Genomic DNA, 6,548 nt, shown 5'->3' on the forward strand with positions numbered 1-6,548 from the left:
TGTGTTGTGTAATGTTGGGTTGAACATTTAGCAGGTTGAAAGAGTAGAAATGGGGAGACGAAAAAAAAAAAGCGAAATTGAAAAGAGTAGGAGTTAGGAGGCAAAATGATGAAATTATAGGAAGTTTAGAGGGAAAAATATAAAGAGTAAGAGTTAGGGAGATAGATAGTGTGACATCATAAAGAAGAGGGTGTAATAAAGAGGGTGTAATAGGACTGACCAATATGGGAGTGATATTATTATTATTATTATTATTATTATTATTAGACAAATTTGCAAGAATGGTCCCTGTGGTATGTCAAAACTAGCTGGTTCAAAATGGGTTTGGCTCGCAAGGATGGTCAAATAGTTTTGTTTTGTTGCGAGTTTAGTTCAAAATTTTCATTTTTGTTGTGGATTTGGTCCAAGTCAATTTAAACTTTTTTATAATGACCATTTTGCCCTTATTTTTGTTTTGTTTTTTTTTTTAATTTATATAAATACATTTTACAATTTACATAATTAAACCAAAATAATACTACCACTATCCCTACCCCACCCCTCCACCCTCTCTAGCAAACAACTATTGATATGTTATCAACACCACCGTCTGTCATGGGCACTACCGCTACTACCACTGTTGGTCACCAACAATAGGCATTGCCACTGTGACTGCCGGTCACCACCAACACCATCCGATGAAACATATTTTTTCCACCACCATCATATAAATCTGCATCTACAATTTCAAAATGAAACTCAAGAACTACCACCACCGTAGATGAATTCAAACATATTTTTTTTCCTGATCTGCAACTTTAAAATCAAGAATAACTAGATTTTTAAACCCATAAGAACAATCAGATTTGTAACAAGAACAATTAATTGGAGTGTGGAATACATGAGATGATTACAAGCAGAGCTGCACCTGATCTTGTTTCAGTAGAATTGCACCTCCAAAAAAAACCCTTCTCGTTTCCATTTTGGCTTTAACGTCGCCTGAAACGTCACTGGAGCCAAAGACACCACATACACAGAATCATCGCTTGTATGGAGGTGACGGTGGCAGTTACACCTCAGGCTTCGCAAAAATTTGGGTATAAGAGCCCTATTACAACCGCTACCCTAAAACCTAATCTAGCCGCCATTGTATCAGTCGGAGGAAAATAAGCACGAACCAACGAAACCCTAATCTTGCCGCCACGATAAAACAACATTGAACCAGATCTGAAAATCCCCACAACCATCAGCGTTTAGGAAGAAGGATAGCAGCGATGACGATAATCCGCCAGAAGCCTTGGTTGACGGAACCCTCTTCACCGAAAGCACCTTCGCCGGAAGCATCTTCACCGGAAACATCTTCACGAGAAGCCTCATTCGCCTTCTTTACCGAAACCCTCTTCTCATAATGAATAAGATGTGTTTTTTGTATATATATATATATATATATATATATATATATATATATATATATATATATATATATATATATATATATATATATATATATATAGAGAGAGAGAGAGAGAGAGAGAGAGAGAGATAGAGAGATTTTCTTTTTTTTTTCTCTTTTTTATTTCTATAATAAAAAATTAAAAAAAGGGAAAATACCAAAGACAAATCCATCATTATAAAAAATTTTATAATTTTTGGACTAAACTCGCAACAAAATGAAATTATTGGAACATCCTTGCGAGCCAAACCCATTTCGGACCAAAGTTGCTAGTTTTGACATACTATAGGGACCATTCTTGCAATTTTGTCTTATTATTATTATTATTATTATTATTATTATTATTATTATTATTATTATAACTTAGTTTTACATTTCAAAATTTGACCAGCTAAAAAGAAATCGAAACAACTTTTCTTTAAAGTAAATTAGGAAAAGACCGTGCGTTGCACGGGTGAAAGTTTAGTGACAAAAATATAAAAAAATAAAAATAAAGTGTCAAATTTATAAAGAGGAAAAGTTTGTTGAAAATTTAGTGGTAAAATTAGTAAAAATAAAGTACCAAAACTATAAAGTGGACAAATTTGTTTAAATTTTAGTGGCAAAAATATAAAAAAGTAAAAATAAAGTGGTAAAATTATAAAAGAATAAAAAAAAATGGTTTTAAAGAAGTAAAAGTGAAAGTTTAGTGGCAAAAATATGAAAAAATAAAAATAAAATGCCAAAATTATAAAAAGTAAAAATTTGTTGAACAAAATTAAAAAAAATATAAATATAGTGTTAAAATTATAAACATTAAAAGTTTCTGTTGAAACTTGCCATGCGTTTTAATATATATATATATATATATATATATATATATATATATATATATATATATATATATATATATATATATATATATATATATATATATATATATATATATATATATATATATGGGAAAAGTGAATATACCCTTAAGGGTATATAAGTTTAGGTACCCGAACACACCATAATACGTCGTTTTGTTTGATAAATTCATTATAATGTTCATAAACTTCAATCTTAAGTTGATTTACTTTCAAGATATTCGAAATTTCCGTATAATCTTTCTCTTACATCACATCTTTTTGCCGAACACTTATTAGGCTATATATATTGTAGATGAAAATGAAAATTATGTAAGAGAAAGATAAATGTGTAATTTATAAAAATCTTGGAAGTAAATCAAGTTAGAAGTTAAATTATAAGAACATTAGACAATTAGAATGTATTATATGATACAAAACAACGTATTATGGTGAGTTTGAGTACCTAAGCTTATATACCCTTAAGGGTATATTCACTTTTCCATATATATATATATATATATATATATATATATATATATATATATATATATATATATATATATATTAAACATGAATTCGCACTTCCACCTAAAAATATCCACCAATATATTCAAGGGGTGTACCACAAAATCATATTAAGAGATTATTTTAAGCTACATCGCTTTTCACAAAAAGAAATTACACTAAAAAAAGTTCAGCCTAAATTAAAAGCTTAATTTTATAAAAGAAAAGTCAAGCAATTACTTGAAATAGTAATTTTAGTTTCTAGAAAGATTTTCTTAGTGTTCCCCAATTCCTCCTTTTTATTCCAATTTTGTGATTATTTCTTCAATAAATTAATAGTACCCAAAACTTTATTTTATTTTAGGGTTATTATTTGCATTTTCCAATTTTCTAAAATGTATTTTTATTTTTATAATTTTAAGAAAACCCTCATATTTTTCATGTTTTTTCATTTTAGCCTTTTTAGCGAATGTACTAGTAATCTACCGGTAATATGCAACCTTTTCCCTCCCGAAATTTCCTTAGATATGAAAATCTTTTTGTTTTAACCAAAGTTTCATTTTGGCTAAAGATTTTCTCATCCTTATTGTTGCTTATGAAGTTATGATATTCTTGATGGAGGAAGTTGGAGGTTATTGCCTCTTTCTTATGGAGTCTGCTATCCCTTGACCTTATTGCCTCTTTCAATCACTAAATCAGAGTATATTGCTATAACAAAAGCTAGAGTTGAAAAATTTCCTATCAGAGTTAGACATGAAACAAACAATGTGTCTTGTATTATTATAACCACAGTGTAGTTCACTTGGCGAAGAATCTAATCTAATGTTTCACATTAGAACAAAACACCTTTAAATCAGGTACCATATTTTCAAGGATTTGATAAGAACATTAGAACAAAACACCTTTAAATGAGGTACCTTATTATCATGGATTTGATAGGTGACAATACTTTGAACTTGAAGAAGATCCTTGGTTGAAAGATCCAACATGCATGTTCACCAAGGTAGTAACAATAGAGAAGTTGAAATTATGTATGGCTTCAACATGCCTTCCAGATACTTGAAGAAAAGGCAAGGGCTAGAGAGAGATGCCGTTACCGAGTTTGAGTTCAGATGTCAACATATTGGTTACATCATATTGGTTGATGAACCTCCAAGTGAGAGAATTTTGAGTTGTAGAGCTTGATATCCGTTTTGACCTTATTGTTGCATCATAATAAAATTTTATTGGAGCAGTTAATATAGCAAAATCCAAGGCTTAGGGCAAAATTTTTGGTGCAAAGCTTTGGATGTTGATGATTATTGCTTCTAGGAGAAGCTTCGAGGGAGAAACAACATGATGCGGAGCATCCAACATGTGACTGACGTCATATGCTAAATTTGTCAACATTATTTTTTGGGCTTGGACTTATAGATTTTAAGTCAACTTGCATCTATAAATAGATTCCTTATAAATGATTTTAACTCTAAGCAAAAAACAATGTAATTGGCGGCTATCAATAAAATTTCTCTATGGTTTATCTGTTGACGTAGCACAAATCGAGTGAACCATGACATATCCCTGTGTTCTTTATTTTCTCCGCATCTTTATTTTATTGTTTTTTTGTCAATGTGTTTATTGAAGTTCTGAATCCCAACATGAAAGTTATGTTTCTGCTAACTTAGATGCAACTAAATCACAAATGATTTCGCTTCTACGAATCTAGAGACTGAAGGTTCCATGTCTACTAACTTTGATGAAATCAAATCACAAATAGTTTTGAGTCCGCAAATTTGAAGATTGAAGGTTCATTTTCATATTAGTAGATATATAAAATTTAATGTCAATCTTTGTCAAAATTATAATATCTACCGGTTAATTTTGACATGGATACCACATGAAAATCAATATAAAATTTATATTCTCTATGGGTACATCACCCATCCATTTCTCTTAATTGAATAATCAAACTTTTAGTTTAAGTTATTGTATGGTAGTCTATCATAACACTGCAATTAGTTTTTAATATCATGATCATCATCGATTTCTTCTATTATCTTCATTATCTTCGTTTCATGTACTTCCCAATTAAAGTCTATTCTTATGCAAGACCTACCAAAGAATTCTTTTTCAATCAAGTAGTTGTAAGTTTTAAATAAATTGTCAATAAATTAACATATATTTACATTTTGTTTAAAGAATATTCATAAAGTATAATAATCTTCTTTTAATGCTTTAAACTCCACGAGTTAACCTCGATTGCTATTAATTATCATGGAAATACGCCTTTTTTTTGTTTCTTTCTTATCATGTATTTCTTGAAACCAGGACCGGTCTGTTGTTTTTTACTACCCAGGGCGGGATTATAATTTTGTGCCTTTATATATAAAAAATTATCAAAATATAGTAAATCTTATATTCAAACAAATTATACAAGAAATCAGATATATATAAGAAATTAATCCCCTTTTAAGCAACTGTAACCGGCACCGTCAATAATCCCCTTTTAACAAATCAGATATATAAGAAATTAATCAAACTTTTTAAACAAACCTAAATAAACACGAATATCGAATAAACTCACCCAAATTTGATTTATCAAACAACAAAACCCAAATCTGAATTATGAAGACAGCAAAATCAAAAATATAGCACTTGCTTCGCATCACATAAACATACCACAAAAAATTAGAAAGGATGGTTATACAGAAAATATTGAAAACAAACATAAACGAATTTAAACTCACTAGAATCTTAAAATCTAATTTCTGAAACAACATACACAAATTTGATTGCTGAAACGGTAGAGAAATCAGATTTGATTGCTGAACTCAAACATGGAGAAATTTATAGAGAAATAACCCAAATCTAATTTCAAAAACAATAAAGAATTCAGATACAAAAAATACAAATCCAAATTTCAATAAATGAGATGTCCGATACATAATAACTTAATCAGATTAAAAAATAAATTCAAATAAGTCTTTACTCTTTGAGACTTGCACTCTTTTCCTGTAATCAAATAGAGATGAATTCAGATATATAAGAGAGTAATCATATTTATGAACAAACCTAAATAAACATAGATTTTGAATGAACAATGAACTCACCACACCTACATCTGATTTCTGATTCTTTGAAACAACCAACAAGAAATGAATCACACCCAAATCAATAAACAACTAAATCAGAACTTCATAATCGGCTATGATGTATCTGATTAGACAAAATCAGACCTTAAAATCGGACCTAATTAGAGAAATTGCTGCTAATATCGGGACTAAGTGTTGACTGATACTAAGAAATTGAGATTTGAAAGATAGAGAAAGCAGATCGATTGGAGAAATCAAAGCTACATAAAATCGATTTATGACTCGTCAACTGGAAGTGAAAAATAGAGAAAACAATTCTTACTTTTGATTTATGGGAGACGTATTTCAGGTAGGCATTGATTTTTCCCATAGAACGAGACCAACGACAACGAGTTTCTAAGCACCAGGCGACGTTTTGTTTCTCTATGCGTATGATGGATGATTATTCGGCGCATGTACTTTCTTTTCTCCTCCATAAACTTATAAGAGATAACAAGATATCGGTTAATTTTGGGCCATTAATATATGATAGCTAGACTATATTTTGATGCCCTTAAAAATATGTTGCCCTGGGCCTAAGCCCAAGTCGCCCATGTATTTGGGCTGACCCTGCTTGAACCTTTGGGGAATAAATTTATATTTCGTTTCGTCATGACTTTTAATCCAATTGCCACGAGCTATCTACCATTTCACATAACTTTTTATCAC

General features: G+C 30.1%; 1 long non-coding RNA gene across 1 annotated transcript; it reads right to left on the minus strand.

The window, feature by feature from the left end:
• Positions 1-5,639: 5,639 nt before the first annotated feature.
• On the minus strand, positions 5,640-6,285 carry LOC122195859 (uncharacterized). Its single transcript, XR_006186819.1, has 2 exons — positions 6,163-6,285; positions 5,640-5,760 (listed from the first exon to the last, which is right to left on the minus strand). It is a non-coding gene; the product is annotated as an uncharacterized LOC122195859 (long non-coding RNA).
• Between the last annotated feature and the right edge of the window lie 263 nt (positions 6,286-6,548).

The sequence above is a fragment of the Lactuca sativa genome, chromosome 1, assembly GCF_002870075.4.
Source record: "Lactuca sativa cultivar Salinas chromosome 1, Lsat_Salinas_v11, whole genome shotgun sequence".
NCBI classification, from domain to species: Eukaryota; Viridiplantae; Streptophyta; class Magnoliopsida; order Asterales; family Asteraceae; genus Lactuca; species Lactuca sativa.